The 20,973-nt window shown below is 47.6% G+C and overlaps 1 protein-coding gene across 6 annotated transcripts in view; it reads left to right on the forward strand.

Annotated features, from left to right (window-relative positions):
* nadk2 (NAD kinase 2, mitochondrial) overlaps window positions 1-20,973 on the forward strand; it is a 153,674-nt gene that overhangs the window by 400 nt on the left and 132,301 nt on the right. The gene's annotated exons all lie outside the window — the stretch shown is intronic.

The following is a 20,973-nucleotide window of genomic DNA, read 5'->3' on the forward strand; positions in this document are numbered from 1 at the left end:
CCCCCCCCCCACACCTACCCACTGCCCATCCCCCACTCCACACTAACCACTCTCCATCATTCAGTCTCAAGATCAGAAGATATTGGATATACACATTCGCAGACACTTTCAACCCCGCAGAGGATCCCTCCTGCACCCACGCCACTGCCGCTGTTTTCCAGACAATCCCCCCATGACTGGGTGTGCAAATATAGTTGTTAATGGGTGTTCCCTGAACTGGGAATCGTTTGTAATCGAGTTCCGTCTGAGTCTCTATTGGCCCCTTGCTGTTGCTGATATATTTTAATGATCGGGATGTAAATGCGCAGGCAATTTCAAAGTCTGCAAATAACATTAAACCTGGAAGAATTGAGGAGGACCATGTAGAACTTCAACAGTATATTGACAATTTGTTGGAGTCGGTGTGTCCTAGCCCCTGCTGCAAAGGCTTCTGCTGTGGTCTCTCTCTCCCTCTCTCACTCTCTGTATGTCTCTGTGCCTGTCACTTCCTTTCTCTCACAAGTGCGCTTTCGCTCTCTCTCTCTGTGTCCGGTCTTCACGCTCTCTAACTATGTCACTACGCCACTGTCATCTTCCCACTGTCTGTCTCGTTTTGTTTCTCTCTGTCCCTGCCTCTATTTGTCTCTCTTTCTGTCTGTCTCTACCTGTCCCTTTGTCTATTTCTATCTCTCTCTTCGTCTCTTTCCCTCCATGTGTGTCGGCCTCTCTCTTTCCATTATCTGTGCCAGTCTCTCTCTCTCTATCTATATCTCTGTCTCACATGAAATACAGACAGAGCTAGCCATTTGGATACAAAATTGGCTCAAAGGTAGGAGGCAGAGGGTGACAGTGGAGGGTTGCTTTTCAGACTGGAGGCCTGTGACCAGCGGTGTGCCACAAGGATCGGGGCTGGGTCCACTGCTTTTTATCAATTATATAAAAGATTTGGATGTGACCATATCAGGAATGGTTAGTACGTTAGCAAATGACACCAAAATTGGAGATGTTCTATGAAAAAGGTTACTTCAGAGTACAAGAGGACCTTGATCAGATGGGCCAATGAGCTGAGGAGTGGTAGATGGAATTTAATTTAGATCAATGTGAGGTGCTGCATTTTTGAAAGGCAAATCAGGGCAGGGCTTATACACTTAATCTTAAGGTCCTGGGGAGTGTTGCTGAACACAGAGACCTTGGAGTGCATGTTCATAGTACCTTGAAAGTGTAGTCGCAGGCAAATAGGTTAGTAAAGAAGGCATTTGGTACGCTTGCCTTTATTGGTCAGTGCATTGAGTATTGGAGTTGGGAGGTTATGTAGCGACTGTACAGGACATTGGTTCGGCCACTTTTGGAATATTGCATGCAATTCTGGTCTCCCTGATATAGGAAGGATGTTGTGAAACTTGAAAAGATTTACAAGGATGTTGCCAGGGTTGGAGGGTTTGAGCTACAGGGAGAGGCTGAATGGGCTGGGGCTATTTTCCCTGGAGTGTCGAGGCTGAGAGGTGATCTAAGAGATGTTTATAAAATCATGAGGGGCATGGATAGGGTAAATAGACAAGTTATTTTCCCCAGGGTGGGGAAGTCCAAAACTAGAGGGCATTAGTTTAAAGTGAGAGGGGAAAGATTTAAAAAGGACCTAAGGGGCAACGTTGTCACTCAGAGGGTGGTGCGTTTATGGAATGAGCTGCCAGAGGAAGTGGTGGAGGCTGGTACAATTACAACATTTAGAAGGCACCTGATGGGTACATGAATGGGAAGAGTTTAGAGGGATATGGGCCAAATAGGACTAGATCTATTTAGGATATCTGGTCAGTGTGAATGAGTTGGACCGAAGGGTCTGTTTCTATGATGTACATCTCTATAACTGTCTCTCTTTCCCTCTGTGTCTCTCTCTTTCCCTCTGTCTGTGCCTGTTTTTTTTCTCTCTCTCTCTCTGTCCTTCTGTCTGTGTGAGCATTTCTCTCTCCGTGTCCCTCTATCTGTATCTATCTTTCTCTCTCTCTCTGTGTCCCTCTATCTGTCTCTCCCTCTCCTTCTGTCCCTCTGTCTGGGCATGTCTGTCTGTCTGCTGAGAAGTACTTTAACCTGCATCCTTTCCTTCCCGATGCAGGAGAAGGCAGCAACAAAAGGCTCGGGAGTCCAGCCCGATGGTCTTTGCCCCCCTGGTGAGCGCTGGGAAGACAGGTGAGAATTGAAAACAAAGCTTCTCCCCCCCACCACCCCAGGTCTCAAAGAAATGAGGCACAAACCCCGCACCCCCACACCCCCATCCCACACCGAGCAAAATACCAAACTGGGGAATGGTAATGATCACTGGCCAGTGAACCCAAGTCAATTCATACCAAAGATTAACCAGTGTGGCAGCCCTAATATGGAGAATACCCTGATGCCTGGTGAAATATAAGAATGATGTCTCCCTCTCCCTCCCTCTGTCTCTCTCTTTCTGTTTGCTGTTAGTTCCTCACTAAGTTTGTCTTCTTCACAGTGACGAAGGATACTGCGGTTCAGGTGTCGGATTTACTGTGCTTCCTCACTAAAATGCTGCAACTTGAGCAGGAAGCTGAAGAGGATGATGATGACAAGGACGTGACTCTGGGACTGGTGAAAGAATACCGAGTAAGTGAAGCTGCCCTCGCTCCCTTATACTGTCCATGAATCACTAACTCCCAGCCCGTCTCAGTCAGTCAGCCTGTCCTCACCACTGAAAGAACAGACAGCTTCAGGAAGCTCAACCTCTTAGACAAGGAGCTAACCGATTCCTTAGAGCCCCCCCATACAATCCCCTCCCGAAGCTACGTTAATCCTGCGGGAAGCAAGTTCCTTTTTTTACCTTCGCTGCTGTTAGCTGTGATTTTTGATTAACAAACCAAACACCTTTCACAAGTGTGAACCAGTCACCTTGTGCCTCAGTGGACCAAAGTACTTGAAGGAGGAAGATCAGGAAGATCATTACTGTGGGTCTGGAGTCAAATGTAGGCCAGACCAGGTAAGAATGGCAGTTTCCTTCCCCAAAGGACATTAGTGAACCAGGTGGGTTTCTTTCCCCCAAACAATTGGCAATGGATTCATGGTCACCAATTGACTCTGAATTCCAGATTTTTATTGCATTCTAATTCCATGACTTACCACAGCAGGATTCAAACTTAGGTGTCTGGGACATTATCTGGCTCTCTGGATTAACAGCCCAGCTGAGGGAGAGCTGCACTGTCGGAGGGTCAGTACTGAGGGAGCGCCGCACTGTCGGAGGGTCAGTGCTGAGGGAGCGCCGCACTGTCGGAGGGTCAGTGCTGAGGGAGAGCCGCACTGTCGGAGGGTCAGTGCTGAGGGAGTGCCGCACTGTCGGAGGGTCAGTGCTGTGGTAATCCTTCCTGAGGTGTGGTGTGCCAGAAGTGTATTATCATATTGCCATTAATGAGATCTTGCAGTGTGCTAATTAGCTACCACCTTTCCCACATTATCAAAGCGATCACACTTCAATTGCCTTTCAAGTGCTTTGAGATTTGAAGGTGCTGTCTGATGGCTGTGAATGATGACTGCATTAATCAAGATCATAAGATTGTGAGATGTAGGAGCAGAATTAGGCCATTCAGCCCATTGAATCTGCTCCACCATTCGATCATGGCTGAGATGTTTCTCAAGCCCATTCTCTTGGCTTCTCCCTGTAATCCTTGATCCCCTTCCTAATGAAGAATCTTTCTGTTTCTGCATTAAATACACTCAATGACTTGCCCTCCACAGCCCTCTGAGGGGCAATGAGTTCCACAGATTCACCACCCTCTGGCTGAGGAAATTCCTCCTCATCTCAGTTCTAAAGAGTCATCCCTTCACTCTGAGGCCATGCCCTCAGGTATTAGTCTCACCTGCTAGTGGAAACATTTTCTCCATGCCCACTCTGTGCAGAGTTCTCAGTATTCTGTAATCTTTAATCAGATCACTCCTCATCCTTCTAAACTCCGAGTACAGACACAGAGTCCTCAACCACTCCTCAAATGACAAGCTCTTCATCCTCAGGATCATTCTTGTAAGCCTCCTATGGACCCTTTCCAATGCATTCTTAGATACGGAGACCCAAAACTGTTCACAGTACTCTATTATGACCAGAGCCTTACATAGCCTCAGCAGTACATCTCTTTTCTTGTATTCTAGCCCTCTGGAAATGAACGCTAACATTGCAATTGCCTTCTTAACTGCCATCTGAACCTGCATGTTAACCTGAAGAAAGTCCTGAACTAGGAGTCCCTTTGTGCTTCAGATTTCCAAAGCCTTTCCCCATTTGGAAAATAGTCTGTGCCTCTATTGTTCCTACCAAGGTACACAACCTCACACTTTCCCACATTATATTCTATCTGCTACTTCTTTGTCCACATTACTAGCCTGTCCAAGTCTTTCTGCAGCCTCCCCGCTTCCTCAATACTACCTGTCCCTCCACCTACCTTTGTGTCATCTGCAAGCTTACCAACAATGCCCTCAGTTCCTTTGTCCAGATCGTTAATGTATAATGTGAATAGTTGTGGTCCCAACACTGACCCCTGTGGAACTCCACTAGTCACCGGCTGCCATCCTGGAAAAGACCCCTTTCCCCCCACTTGCTGCTTTCTGCCAGGTAGCCAATTCTCTCTCCAAGCCAGTACCTTGCCCCTAACACCATGGGCTCTTGTCTTATTTAGCAGACTCCAGTGCAGTACCTTGTTAAAGGCCTTCTGCAAATCCAAATAGATCACATCCTCTGGCTCTCCTTTCTCTAACTTGCTCAAAGAATTCTAATGGATTGTCAGGCATGACCTCACCATGACAAAGCTTTGCTTGATTCCACCCTATTTTAATCATGCGCATCCAGTGTAACAGACCACATTGGTCTGCACAGCCACCTACAGTCTCACTCTGAGCGAGGAAGAAAGTCATCCTCATCTGCGAGGGACTGCCAGTGATGATGGTGATGACCATGTACTTCCAAGTACTCTGCAAACTCATCCTCAATAATGGATTCTGAAATGACCGAGGTCAGGCTAACTGGCCTTTTTTTAAAATTCATTAACGGGATGAGGGCATCACTGACCCAGCAGCATTTATTGCCCATCCCTAATTGCCCAGAGGGCAGATCAACCACAGTGCTATGGGTCTGGAGTCACATGTGGGCCACACCAGGTAAGGATAGCAGTTCCCTTCCCTAAAGGATATTAGTGAACCAGGTGGGTTTTTCCCGACAATCGACAATGGATTCACAGTCATCGTTAGATTCTTAATTCCAGATATTTTATTGAATTCAAATTCCACCATCTGCCGTGGCAGGATTCAAACCCGGGTCCCCAGAACATTATCTGGGTCTCTGGATTAACAGTCCAGCAATAATACCACTAGGCCATCGCCTTCTATAGACTCCTAGGCCTATAACCGCCTGCCTTCTGCCTCCCTCCCTCCCTCCATAAACAGGGGTGTTACCTTAGCGAATTTCCAGTCTAATGGGACCCTCTCTGCCTCCAGTGATTCCTGAACGATCACCACCAATGCATCTACAATCTCCTCAGCTATCTCCTTCAGAACTCTGGGGTGTAGTCCATTCGCTCTGGGTGATTTATCCACCTTCAGACCTTTCAGCTTCCCCACCACCTTCTCCTTAGTGATGGCCACTACACTCACCTCTGCCCCAACTGTCTCGAAGTTCTGGTATGCTGCTGGTGTCTTCCACCATGAAAACTGATGCAAAGTACCTATTCAGTTTCTCCATTTCTGTTCCCTGTTACTACTTCTCCAGCCACATTTTCTGGTGTCTAATGTCCACTCTTGCCTTTCTCTTACCTTTATATATCTTAAAAAAGAACTCTTGCAATCTCCTTTTATATTACTAGCTAGCTTACCCTCATATTTCGTCTTCTGTTCCCTTATTGCTACTTTAGTTATCCTCTGCTGGTTTTTAAAGGCTTCTCAATCCTGTGACTTCCCACTAATCTTGGTCACATTCTATGCTTTTTCTTTTACTTTTATGCTGTCCCTGACTTCCTGTGTCAGCCATGGCTTCCTTGTCCTCCCCTCAGAATGTTTATTCTTCCTTGGGATGAATTTTTGCTGTGCCTCCCGAATTACCCCCAGAAACTCCTGTCATTGCTGCTCCACTGTCTTCCCTGTTAGGCTCCCTTTCCAATCAACTCTGGCCCGTTCCTCCCTCATGTCTCTGTAGTTACCTTCACTCAACTGTAACACCATTACATCTGATTCCAGCTTCTCCCTCTCAAACTGCAGGGTGAATCCTATCATATTATGGTTACTGCCCCTGAGGGGTCCGTTCAACTTCAGCTCCCTCATCAAGTCTGTCTAACTTCAGAACTGCCTGTTCCCCAGTGAGCTCTACCACAAGCTGCTCGAAAACAAAATGGCTTACATTCCATGAATTCCTTTTCTTGGGATCCTCCATCAACCTGATTTTCCCAGGACACCTGCATATTGAAATCCCCCACGATTATTGTAATGGTGCCTTTCTTACACGCCTTTTTTGTCATAGAGTCCTACAGCAAAGGGACAGGCACATCGGCCCAAACTAGTCCATGCCGACCAAAGTGTCAATCCAAGCTAACCCCATTTCCCTGCACTTGGCCCGTACCCTTCTAAACCTTTCCTATCCATGTATTTGTCCAAATGCCTTTTAAATGTTGTTAATGTACCCACCTCAACCACTTCCACTGGTAGCTCATTCCATATGTGTACCAGCCTCTGTGTAAAAAAGTTGCCCCTCAGGTTCCCATGTATTCTTAGCCCTCTTACCTTAAACTGATGCCCTCTAGTCCTCGATTCCCCACCCTGGGAAAAAGACTAAGTGCATTCACCCTATCCATGCCTCTCATGATCTTATACACTTCTATAAGATCCCCCCTCAGTCTCCTGCACTCCAAAGAAAAAAGTCCCAGCTTGTCCAACCTCTCCCTATAACTCAGTCCCTTGAGCCCAGGCAACATCCTTGTAAATTTCTTCTGCACACTTTCCAGTTTAATAACATCCTTCCTATAGCAAGGTGACCAAAACTGAACACAATACTCCAAGTGCGGCCTCACCAACATCCTGTACAACTGTAACATATTCCCAACTTCTACACACAATGCCCTGACTGATGAAGGCCAGTGTGCCAAAAGCCTTCTTCACTGCCGTCTACCTGTGACTCCACTTTCAGAGAACCGTGCACCTGAACTCCAAGGTGCCTCTATTCCACTACACTCCTTAAAGCCCTACCATTCACCATGAAACACCTACCTTGATGTGACTTTCCAAAATACAACACCTCACACTTATCTGTATTAAACGCCATTTGCCATTTCTCAGCCCACTTCCCCAGCTGATCAAGATCCTGCTGCAATTTCTGATAACATTCCTCACTGTCCATGGTACTGCCTATTTTAGTGTCATCCACAAACTTACTAATCATGCCTTGTACATTCTCATCCAAATCATTGATGTAGATAATAAATAGCAATGGGCCCATCACTGACCCCTGAGCCACACCACTAGTCACAGGCCTCCAATCCGACAAGCATCCTTCCACTATTACTCTCTGCTTCCTACCATTGAGCCAATTGTGTATCCAATTTGCCAACTCTTTCTGGATTCCATGTGATCTAACCTCCCAGAGCAGCCTACCATGTGGAACCTTATCAAGGGCCTTACTGAAATCCATGTGGACTACGTCTACTGCCCTGCCCTCATCAACCTTCCTGGTCACTTCATCAAAGAACTCTAACAAATTTGTGAGGCATGATCTCCCACGCATGAAGCCATGCTGAACACTCCTTATCAAACCATGTCTTTCCAAATGCATGTATATCTTATCCCTCAGAATCTTCTCAAGTAACTTACCGACCACAGATGTGAAGCTCGCTGGTCTATAATTCCCAGGTTTTTCTTAGCAGCCCTTGTTGAATAAGGGCACAACATTCTCTACGCTCCAGTCTTCTGGGAACTCACCCATGGCTAATGATGATGCAAATATATCAGCCAGGGCCCCCACAATTTCTTCTCGAGCCTCTTACAGGATTTTTCGAAATATCTGGTCAGAACCAGGAGATTTATCCACCTTCATACATTCTAATATTTCCAACACCTCCTCTACTGTGATATGGATTGTCCCCAAGATATCACCATTAACTTCCCCAAGTTCCCAAGTCTTCATGTCTTTCTCCACAGTAAACATAGAGGAGAAATATTCATTGAGGACCTCATCCATCTCCTGTGGTTCCACACATACATATCCACTTTAGTCCTTGAGGGGGTCCTATTCCTCTCTAGTTATTTTTTTTCCTTTAATACACTTAAAGAATCTCTTTGGATTCTAAAATCCAACCCTAATCTTCTCAGCCAAAGCTACCTTATGACCCCCTTTTCGCCCTCCTGATTTCCTTCTTCAGTAAACTTGATAGAGGTGTACAAAATGATCAGAGGTATAGATAGACTGGACAGCCAGAGACTTTTTCCGAGGGTGGAGGTAGCTATTACGAGGGGGCATAGTTTTAAAGTGAGTGGAGGTAGACACAGGGGAGACGTCAGAGGTAGGTTCTTTACTCAGAGAGTGGTAGGGGCGTGGAATGCATTGCCGGAGAGGGTAGTGGAGTCGGCCTCATTAGGGGCATTTAAGTGGCTATTAAATAAGCATATGGATGATAGTATAAGGTAGAGGTGGGGGTTAGATAGACCTTAGGTTTAGAACAGTACAGCCCTTCGGCCCACGATGTTGTGCCGAACTTTAACCTTAATCCTAAGGTCAATCTAGCTTCCACCCCTACCTTATACTATCAGCCATATGACTAACTGGCCTGTAATTTCCAGGGTTATCCCTATTCCCTTTTTTGAACAAGGGAATGACGTTTGCCTCTCTCCAATCTTCCGGCACTATACCCATGGAGAGTGAGGACGAAAAGGTCATCACCAAAGGCCCTACGATTGCTTCCCTCGTTTCCCATAGATTCCTTGGATAAATCCCATCAGGCCCAGGGGACTTATTTATCTTCAACTTCCTCAAAATTCCGAGCACATCTTCCTTACTAACTTCGACCTCCTCTAGCCTACCTGCCTGTTTCACACTGTCCTCCTCCACAACTAGGTCCCTCTCAGTTGTGAATACCGAAGAAAAGTATTCATTAAGGACCTCTCCTATCTCTTTAGGCTCTGTGCACAAATTCCCTTTACAATCCTTGATTGGCCCTACCCTTTCTTTGGTAATTCTCTTATTCCTCACGTTCGTGTAAAAAGCCTTGGAGGTTTCCTTGATCCTATCTGCCAAGGTTTTGTCATGCCCCATTATAGCTCTCCTAAGCCCTTTCTTCAGCTCCTTCCTGGATAACTTGTATCTCTCCAGAGCCTTTTCAGATCCTGGTTTCCTAAACCTTATGTAAGCATCCTTCTTCCTCTTAACCAGTTGTTCGACCTCTCTTGAGAACCAAGGCTCCCTCACTCTACCGCATCTTCCCTGCCTGCTAGGGACAAAAATATCGAGCACATGTAGTATGCATTCCTTAAACAATCTCCACATTTCTATAGTGCTCTTCCCTGACAGCATCTGTTCCCATTTTATGTTACCCAGTTCTTGCCTAACAGAATTGTAATTACCCTTCCCCCAATTAAAAACCTTACCCTGCTATATGTACCTATCCTTTTCCATGACTATTGTAAAAGTAACAGAGTTATGATCACTACCGCCAAAATGCTCTCCTACCAACAGGTCTGACACTTGGCCTGGTTCATTGGCAAGCACCAAATCCAAAGTGGCCTCTCCTCATGTTGGTCTATCTACGTACTGTGTCAGGAATCCTTCCTGAATGCACTTGACAAAATCCATTCCATCTAAACCATGACAACTAAAATATTTCCAATCAATATTTGGAAAGTTGAAGTCACCCATGACTACAACCCTGTGACTTCTGCACCTTTCCAGTATCTGCCTCCCAATCCGCTCCTCCACTTCTCTGCAACTACTAGGGGATCTGTTTAGGGTAAAAGTTCGGCACAACATTGTGGGCCAAAGGGCCTGCACTGTGCTGTACTGTTTTATGTTCTATGTTCTAAACTCCTGTATCCCCTATATACCTCCAGGGATTCCCTTGATCCCAGCTGCCAGTTCCTGAGCCATGCCGCCTTCTTTTTTTCTGGTCAAAGCCTCAATATCTCTTGTCATCCAGGGTTGCCAACTCCTGCCATCCTTGCCCTTCACCCTCACAAAAACACATTGGCCTTGAACTCTAGCTGTCACATTTTTAAAGGCCTCTCACTTGCCAGCAGTTCCTTTGCCTGCAAACAGACTCCTCCAATCACCCCCTGCAAGCTCCTGACTAATTCCACCAAAATTCGCCTTACCCCAATTTAGAACTTGACCATGTGGCCCAGTTTTGTCCCTCTCCATAACGATTTTAAAATTAATAGAACTATGGTCACTGGTCCCAAAGTGCTCCCCCACTGTCACCTCAGGCACGTGTCCTGCCCTGTTTCCCAAGAGTAGGTCGGGTTTTGCCCCTTCCTGAGTAGGACCCCCTATATACTGCTTGAGGAAATTTTCCTGAACACATTTAACAAATTCCACCTCATCTAAACCCTTAACACTATGTCAGTCCCAGTCTGTTAGGAAAATTAAAATCCCCCACTATGACAACCCTATTGCTCCTGCATGTCTCTGCAATCTCCCTGCATGTTTGTTCCTCTAATTCCCGTTGACTATTTGGGGGATTATAGTACAACCCAATAACGTCACCATCCCTTCTTATTTCTTAGCCACATCCACAAAGCCTCACTGGATGATCCCTCAGTTATTTCATCTCTGACTCAAGCTGTGATACTCCCCTTAATCAAAAATGTGACTCCCCCTCCCCTCTTTCCTCCACCTCTGTCCCGCCTAAAGCACCTGCACCCGGGACATTAGGCTGCCAGTCCTGTCCCTCCCTTAGCCATGTTTCTGTAATGGCTATAATATCCCAGCCTCACATACCTACCCACACCCTGAGTTCATTGTCCTTACCTGTCAGCCCTCTTGCATTGAAATAGATGCAATTTAATCCAACAGGCATCCTCATTCTCTGCCCTGTTCCAGCCTGACCAGGCTCTTCAACTTGTTATTTCTGATTACTGTATCTCCTTCCAGCCTTGCACTTGCCTCCCTGCTGTTGAGGATCCCCCCCCCCCCCCCCCCCCCCCCCCCCACCCCCCCCAAACCCCTGCCAATCTAGTTTAAACCCTCTCTTGTAGCACTAACAAATCTGCCCGCTAGGATATTGGTCCCCCTCCAGTTCAGGTACAACCTGTCCCTCTTGACCAGGTCACCTCTGCCCCAGAAAAGATCCCAATGATCCAGGAATCTGAATCCCTGCCCCCTGCAGCAATAAATCAGTCCAGCAGAAGGCGACCGAGAGGGACAGGCATCCCTTTGGTGCATACATTAGAGCCTGGAAGCAGCCATCTGCACCGAGGAATGGATTGTCGTGGGTCTGGTATCAAGAAGACTTCCATCGCCCCTGATGACCACACATTTGGGAAGTGTACCCAGCTGCAGCTCCTGAGAGACCGTGTTAGGGAGCTGGAGCTGGATGTACTCAGGATCGTCCCAGATGCTGAGCGCATCATAGATAAGAGTTTTAATGAGGTGGTCACATGTAAGGTGCAGGCACAGAGTAGCTGGGTGACCACCAGGAAAGGCAAAGGGAGTGGGCAGGGAGTGCAGGAATCCCCTGTGGCCATTCCCCTCGAAAATAAGTATACTGTTTTGGATACTGTTGCGGGAGAGGGGAGGGGGAGGATGGCTGCTCAGGGGAAAGGAGCAGTAGCCAGGTCAGTGGCACTACGACTGGTTCTGGGGCACAGCAGGAAAGGGTAAAGGTAAACAGGACCTTAGTGATAGAAGACTTGATAGTTAGTGGGGACTGACAGGAGATTCTGTGGCTGCAGACGGGAATCCAGGATGGTATGTTGCCTCCTGGGTGCCAGAGTCCAGGATGTCTCGAAGTGGCTGCAGAATGTTCTCAAGGGGGAGGGTGAGCAGCCAGAATTCATTGTGCACGTTGGCACAAATGACATGAGTAGAAATAGGGATGAGGTCCTGCATTGTGATTACAGAGAGCTAGGAAAGAAGTTAAAAATCAGGATCTCGACTGTAGTAATCTCCAGATTACTTCCAGTGCCATGTGCCAGCGAGGATAAGAACAGGAGGATATCGCAGGTCAATGCCTGATTTATTTTCTTCCCCACTTTCTGACTACTTGGGAGGCAGAATTTGGAAAGGTGCAGAAGTAATAGGGTTGTTATCATGCGGGACTTCAACTTCCCTAATATAGACTGGAACCTCCTAAGTGCAAATAGTTTGGATGGTGCAGATTTTGTCAGGTGTGTCCAGGTGTGTTATTTCTGAATCAATATGTAGATAGGCCGACTAGAGGGGAGGCCATATTGGATTTGGTGCTTGGCAACGAACCAGGCCAGGTGTCAGATCTCTCAGTGGGAGAACATTTCGGTGATAGTGATCATAACTCCCTGACCTTCACTATAGTCATGGGGCAGGATAGGAGCAGGCAGTATGGGAAAGTATTTAATTGGGGGGAGGGGGAATTACAAGGCAAGAACTACGGAGCATACATTGTGATCAGATGTTCTCAGGGAAATGTACAACAGAAATATGGAGATTGTTTAGGGAGCAGTTGCTACAGATACTGGATAGGTTTGTCCCACTCGGGCAAGGAAAGGATGGTAAGGTGAAGGAACCTTGGACGGCAAGACATGTGGAACACCTAGTCAAGAGGGAGAAGGAAGCTTACTTAAGGTTGAGGAAGCAAGGATCGGACAGAGCTCTAGAGGTCTACAAGGTAGCCAGGAAGGAACTGAAGAATGGACTTGGAAGAGCTAGAAGTGGGTATGAGAAAACCTTGGCAGGTAGGATCAAGGAAAACCCCGAGGCTTTCTATACTTATGTGAGGAACAAGAGGATGGCATAGGGCCAATCAAGGATAGTGGAGGGAACTTGCGCCTAGATTCAGAGGAGGTAGGGGAGGTCCTTAATAAATACTTTGCTTCAGTATTCACCAGTGAGAGGGACATTGACGTTTGTGAGGACAGTATGAAACAGGCTGATATGCTCAAACAGGTCGATGTTAGGAAGAAGGATGTGCTAGAAAGTTTGAAAAACATGAGGATAGATAAGTCCCCTGGGCCAGACGGGATATACCCAAGGTTTCTATGGGATGCGAGGGAAGAGATTGCTGCCCCTTTGGTGATGATCTTTGTGCCCTCACTGTCCACTGGAGTAGTACCAGAAGATTGGATGTTGGCAAATGTCATTCCCTTGTTCAAGAAAGGGAACAGGGATAATCCTGGGAATTATAGGCCAGTCAGTCTGTCTTCTGTGGTGGGCAAATTATTGGAGAGGATTCTGAGAGACAGTATTTATGATTATTTGGAAAAGCATAGTTTGATTAGAAATAGTCAGCATGGCTTTGTGAGGCACAGGTCATGCCTAACAAGCCTTATTGAATTCTTTGAGGATGTGACAAAACATATCAATGAAGGCAGAGCAGTGGATGTAGCGTATGTGGATTTTAGCAAGGCATTTGATAAAGTTCCCCATAGTAGGCTCATTCAGAAAGTAAGGAGGCATGGGATTCAGGGAAATTTGGCTGTCTGGATACAAAACTGGCTGTCCAATAGAAGACAGAGGGTGGTAGTAGATGGAAAGTATTCAGCCTGGAGCTCGGTGACCAGTGGTGTTCCGCAGGGATCTGTTCTGGGATCTCTGCTCTTTGTGATCTTTATAAATGACTTGGATGAGGAAGTGGAAGGGTGGGTTAGTAAGTTTGCCGATGACACGAAGGTTGGTGGAGTTGTGGACAGCATGGAGGGCTGTTGTAGGTTGCAATGGGACATTGACAGGATGCAGAGCTGGGCAAAGAAGTGGCAGATGGAATTCAACCCAGAAAAGTGTGAAGTGATTCATTTTGGAAGGTTGAATTTGAATGCAGAATACAGGGTTCAAGGCAGAATTCTAGGCCGTGTGGAGGAACTGAGGGATCTTGGGGTCCAAGTCCATAGGTCCCTCAAAGTTGCAACCCAAGTTGATAGCGTTTGTAATGAAGGCATATGTTGTGTTGGCTTTCATTGGCAGGGGAATTGAGTTTAAGAGCTGCGAGGTTATGCTGTAGCTCTATAAAACCCTGGTTAGACCACACTTGGAATATTGTGTTCAGTTCTGCTTGTCTCATTATAGGAAAGATGTGGAAGCTTTAGAGAGAGTGCAGAGGAGATTTACCAGGATGCTGCCTGGACTGGAGGGCAGGTCTTATGAGGAAAGGTTAAGGAAGCTAGGGCTTTTTTCATTGGAGCGAAGAAGGATGAGAGGTGACTTGATAGAGGTGTACAAGATGATGAGAGACATAGATAGAGTGGATAGTCAGAGACTTTCTCCCAGGACGGAAATGATTATTACGAGGGGGCATAATTTTAAGGTGATCGTAGGAAGGTGTAGGGGAGATGTCAGAGGGAGGTTCTTCACACAGAGAGTGGTGGGAGTGTGGAATACGCTGCCGGCAGTGGTAGTGGAGTCAGATACTTTAGAGACTTTTAAGCGACTCTTGGATAGGCACATGGAGGATAGTAAAATGTAGGGTATGCAGGGTAGATTGATCTTAGTAGGATAATAGGTCGGCACAACATCGTGGGCCGAAGGGCCTGTACTGTGCTGTACTGTTCTATGTTCTATGTACTGCCAGGAGGCCTCAACATAGTCCCCATCAGGATCTTTTTTCCTTTGTGGTTCCTCAACTCTACCCACACAGACACTACACCCTCCAACTCTATACCACTCCTTGCGGTGGATGCCTGGGGTTTGGTTTATAAAGGTCCCTGGGCTGTTGCTTGTTGTGGTTGGGGTTTGTGTCCCCACTCAGCATGGGCTCAGGGAGCAGTGAAACAGTGAGTTCCCAACATACAGCGGTCTGGTGTCACTACATCCATATTGTTTGTGCCATCCAGCATTTCATACATTTCCCTGCTGGTGTTATCCTGAGCATTGCTGCTCAGTTCCTTGTTTGAAGAGACGGTGAATGATGACAGGATCTGTTTGGAATGACCAATGTTCTGCTCTGATCCTTGCTGCATTCTAGCCTGGTGACGGTATGCTGCAGTATCTACGGCACTAAGTTGCTTATGGGAATGCTGACTGAAACTCAGTTCAAGGGAGTGGCATGATGAGTATAACTCCCAGATTGAGAGGTCAGGGTTTTGTAGGTCAAGGATAACAAATTCCGAATGAACAGGTTTGATGAGAATGGATGGTCAGGTTTTCCCGTAAGGGCTGCATACAGGCAGGCTGAAGGGCTTCCATGTGGCATCACAATGACATAGGATTTAGAGAGAGGCAGTGGCCTGTGGGATTATTTCTTGACTCTTAATCCAGAGACCCAGAGGTAATGTTCTGGGGACCTTGGTTCCGAATCCCATCACGGCAGATGGTGGAATTTGAATTCAATAAAAATCTGGAATTAAGAATCTAATGATGATCATAAAACAATTGTCAATTATTGGAAAAACCCATCTGGTTCACTGATGTCCTTCAGGGAAGGAAACTGCCATCCTTACCTGGTCTGGCCTACATATGACTCCAGACCCACAGGAATGTGGTTGACTGTTAACTGCCCCCTGAAATGGGCAATAAATGCTGCCTAGCCAGCGACACTCTCATCCCATGAAAGAATTTTAAAAAAATGCTGGACTGAGTATTTTCAAACTCGTTCCTGAGTGATGGAGTCTGTCTGGTTTTCACTATTACATGAGCATATCCTGTGGGAATTGTCAGATTCCTCATGGGAAATCTCACCCCAGGTCCTGGTGAGTTGTGTCAGGGATCAGAATCACTACTCCTCCCTAATCTCATGCACTCTCTGATTACAGAGCTTGTCATCCTACCCAATATATCCCTGCACCGTTGCAAAGAAGCCCCACAACAGCAACAAGAATCGCTATGGCAACATGTTACCATGTAAGTCTCGGGTTGGTTGTATATCTGTGTCCTGTATTACAATCACTGTGTCTGTGTGTGTGTGCTCTTGTGTATGCTCATATATTGCCCTATTTGTGTCTCTTTTTATCATACTGTGTGTGACCCTATGTGTGTCTCAGTCTATGACCCTATATGTAGCTTTGTGTGTGACCCTCTGTGTGCCTGTGTGTCACAATGTGTGACCCTCTTTGTGTCTGTGTGTACCTGTGAGTTTCTGTTGATGCCCCTATGCATGAAACTCAGAAACATAGAAAACAGACACAAGAGTGGACTGAGATAACAAGGTGTAGAGCTGGATGAACACAGTAGGCCAAGCAGCATCATAGGAGCAGGAAAGTTGACGTTTCAGGCCTAGACCCTTCTTCAGAAATGGGGGAGGGGAAGGGGGTTCTGAAATAAATAGGGAGAGAGGGGGAGGCGGATAGAAGATGGATAGAGGAGAGGATAGGTGGAGACGAAACAACCTGTTCTTCCTCCCACCTATCCCCTCCTCCCACCTTAAGCCGCACCCCCATCTCCTACCTACTAACCTCATCCCGCCCCCTTGACCTGTCCGTCCTCCCTGGACTGACCTATCTCCTCCCTAATTCCCCAACTACACTCACCTTTACTGGCTCCATCCCCACCTCTTTGATCTGTTTGTTTCCTCTCCACCTATCCTCTCCTCTATCCATCTTCTATCCGCCTCCCCCTCTCTCCCTATTTATTTCAGAACCCCCTTCCCCTCCCCCATTTCTGAAGAAGGATCTAGGCCCAAAACGTCAGCCTTCCTGCTCCTCTGATGCTGCTTAGCATGCTGTGTTCATCCAGCTCTACACCTTGTTATCCCAATCCAGGAATCAATTTGGTAACACCCATCTCCCTCCGAACAGACTGCACTCCGTGCACTCAGATCTAACCCTGACTTTGTCATCAAGCCTGCCGATAAGGGTGGTCCGGCTGTTGTCTGGTGTACTGACCTCTACCTTGCAGAGGCTGAGTGCCAGCTCTCAGATACCTCCTCCTACCTTCCCCTGGACCATGACCCCACCATGGCACACTACAGTTACGGATCTCATTTCATCCGGTGATCTCCCCCCCTTCGCTTCTAAGCTAACAGTACCCCAACCCCGCACAGCTCGTTTCTACCTCTTGCCAAAAATCCACAAACAGGACTGTCCAGGCAGACCCATTGTTTCAGCCTGCTCCTGCCCCACAGAACTCATCTCTTCCTATCTGACTCAGTCTTCTCCCCCCTGGTCCAATCCCTACCCATGTACATCCATGTTTCATCTGACACTTTACGCCAGTTTCAAAACTTCCAGTTTACCAGCTCTAGCCACCTCCTCTTTACCATGGATGTGCAATCCCTTTACACATCCATTCCCCACCAGGAGGGTCTTAGGGCTCTCCGCTTCTTCCTGGACCAAAGACCTGAACCATCCCCGCCCACCGCCACCCTCCTCCGCTTGGCCGAGCTTGTCCTCACCCTCAACAACTTCTCTTTCAACTCCTCTCATTTTCTTCAGGTAAGAGGGGTTGCCATGGGTACCCGCATGGGCCTAGTTATGCCTGTCTCTTCGTGGGGTACGTGGAACATTCCTTGTTCCAGTCCTATTCTGGCCCCCACCCACAACTCTTTCTCCGATACATTGATGATATCATTGGTGCTGCTTCCCTCTCTCGTCTGGAAGTGGAAAACTTCATCAATTTCGCCTCCAATTTCCACCCTGCCCTCACTTTCACCTGGTCTATCTCTGACTCCTCCCTTCCCTTCCTCGACATTTCTGTTTCCATTTCTGGGGATAGAATGGCCACTAATATCCACGACAAACCCACAGACTCCCACAGCTACCTGGACTATACATCCTCACACCCCACTTCCTGTAAAGACTCCATCCCATTCTCTCAGTTCCTTCATCTCCGTCGCATATGTTCAGATGAGGCCAACTTCGACAAGGGAGCCTCCGAAACATCCACCTTCTTCCTCAACCGAGGTTTCCCCAGCTCCGTTGTCGACAGGGCCTCAATCCGGTCTGACCCATCTCCCGCACTTCCGCCCTGACCCCTTCTCTTCCCTCCCGCAACAGCGATAGGGTTCCCCTTATCCTCACCTACCATCCCACCAGCATCCACATCCAGAAGATCATCAGATGCCATTTCCACCACCTCCAGCAAGATGCCACCACCAGACACATATTCCCCTCCCCTCCCTTGTCCGCCTTCCACAGGGACCATTCCCTCCAGGACACCCTGGTCCATACTTCCTTCACCCCCAACACCTCCCCACAGCCCTACGGCACCTTCCCCTGTAACCGGCGAAGGTGCAACACCTGCCCATTTACCTCCTCCCTCCCCAGTATCCAAGGGCCCAAACATACAGCGACACTTCACCTGCACTTCCCACAACCTAGTCTACTGCATTCACTGCTCACAATGTGGTCTCCTCTACATTGGGGAAACGAAGCGTAGACTTGGTGACCGCTTCGCGGAACATCTACGTTCTACTCACAAAAAAGACCCTGAACTACCTGTTGCCTGCCACTCCAATGCACCACCCTGTTCCCTGACCAACATCTCTGTCTCTGGTTTGCTGCAGTGTTCCAGTGAAGCCCACAAGCTGTAGGAACAACACCTCATTTTCCGCTTGGGGACCCTACAGTCCTCCAGACTCAATATTGAGTTCAATATTTTTAGGGCCTAAACTCTCCCATGTCCCAGACCCCAACCCACACACCAGGCCTTGTTACCACATGGCCTGACATTACACACCCCCTGTTGTTAGTCACTAACAGTGCCCATTTACAACTACTCACCCTCCCAGCCTGATCGTTAGCAACTCCTTTGTCTGTCCAACTGTCTTTCTTTCTCTTCGGGCTCTATCCTATCGTTTACTCCCCCCCCCCCCTATTTTCTGCAGATAAACTGATGTTTTCCCAGCCACCATCAATTCTGAGGAAGGGTCACCGGACCCGAAACGTTAACTCTGTTTTCTCCTCCACAGATGCTGGCAGACCTGCTGAGCTTTTCCAGCAACTTTGTTTTTGTTCCTAATTTACAGCATCCGCAGTTCTTTTGGTCTTTAATCAATTTGGTAAACCTTTTCTGCACTCTGTATAGCAAGAACATCCTTCCTCATCTAAGGAGACCAAAACTGCACACAGTACTCTAGGTGTGGTCTCACCAAAGCCCTGTACAATTGCAACAAGACATCCCTTCTCATGTACTCAAAAACTTTACTATGAAGGCTAACATACCAGTTCTGATGAAGGGTCTAGGCCCGAAACGTCAGCCTCTCTGCTCCTATGATGCTGCTTGGCCTGCTGTGTTCATCCAGCCCTGCACTTTGTTGTCTCGGATTCACCAGCATCTGCAGTTCCTACTATCTCTAACATACCAGTTGCCTTCTTTATTACCTGCTGTACCTGCTTTCCATCAGCGTCTGGTGTATGAAGATGCACCTTCTTGTTGCACCTTCCCCTTTCCCAACTGATAGCCATTCAGATAATGATCCACCTTCCTGATTTTGCTACCAAAGTGGACAACCTCACATTTAGCCACATTATTCTGCATCTCCCACGCATTTGCCCAGTCTCTCAGCCTGTCCAAATCAGCCTAAAGTATCTCTGCCTCCTCCTTACAGCTCACCCTCCCACCCAGCTTTGTGTCACCTGAAAATTTGGAGATATTACATTTAGTTCCCTCATTTAAATCATGAGTATATATTGTGAAGAGCTGGGATCCTCGTACTCATCCCTGTGGTATTCCACTAGTCACTACCTGCCGTTCACAAAAAGACCTGTTTATTCCTACTTTTTGTTTCCTGTCTGCCACATAATTTTCTATTCCTGTCAGTACACAATCCCAGCCCCATGCACTTTAATTTTACACTAATCTTTCATGCAGGACTTTGTCAAGATTGTTCTAAAAGTCCAAGTAGACCACATTGACTGGCTCCTCCTCATCAACTCTACGAGTCAAATCCTTGAAGAATTCCGGTCAATTTGTCAACATAATCTCCCTTTCATAAACCCATGCTGACCCATTCTGATCCTGTCACTGTTTTCTCTCTGTGTGTGTGTGTGTGTGTGTGTGTGTGTGTGTGTGTGTGTGTGTGTCCGGGAGATGGGGACTGGGTTGGGGAGACAGTGTGTAGGTTGGGGAGACGGTGTGTGGGTAGGGGAGTCAGTGTGTGGGTTGGGGAGACAGTGTGTGGGTTGGGGAGACAGTGGGTAGGTTGGGGAGACAGTGAGTGGCTTGGGGAGACGGTGTGTGGGTTGGGGAGACGGTGTGTGGGTAGGGGAGTCAGTGTGTGGGTTGCGGAGACAGTGCGTGGGTTGGGGAGACCGTGGGTGGGTTGGGGAGACCGTGGGTAGGTTGGGGAGACAGTGAGTAGGTTGGGGAGACGGTGTGTGGGTTGGGGAGATGGTGTGTGGGTAGGGGAGACGGTGTGTGGGTAGGGGAGACAGTGTGTGGGTTGGGGAGACAGTGTGTGGGTTGGGGAGACAATGGGTAGGTTGGGGAGACGGTGAGTAGGTTGGGGAGACGGTGTGTGGGCTGAGGAGACGGTGTGTGGGCTGAGGAGACAGTGTGTGGGTTGGGGAGACAGTGTGTGAGTAATATTTGGGGGTCTAAATGGTGTCTCCTTGCTGTTGACATTTTGTTCTCCTGGTTCTGACCAGACGATCATTCCCGGGTCATCCTGAAACACAGCAGAGACCGAGATGATGGATTTATCAACGCCAGCTACATTGATGTAAGGATTCAGGACAAAAATGGGTCATACAGGGGTCAGTGGGCCAGGCTGGGATTGTGGGTGGGGAGCTTATGAGGGATTTGGAAGGTGTTGGGTGTGGAGACTGGGAGGTGCAGGATAGAGAAAGCTCACAGAGCTTCATTAGTTAGGTATTTGGTTCTGGCAATTTGGCTCTTTCAGCCTGTATCATCATCAAGACCAATGTGGAGGAACCCCTCCGTCCCATTGATCCCCATGAGCCCCCGATGTGGATGAA

The sequence above is a fragment of the Rhincodon typus genome, chromosome 3, assembly GCF_021869965.1.
Source record: "Rhincodon typus isolate 14 chromosome 3, sRhiTyp1.1, whole genome shotgun sequence".
Lineage (NCBI taxonomy): Eukaryota > Metazoa > Chordata > Chondrichthyes > Orectolobiformes > Rhincodontidae > Rhincodon > Rhincodon typus.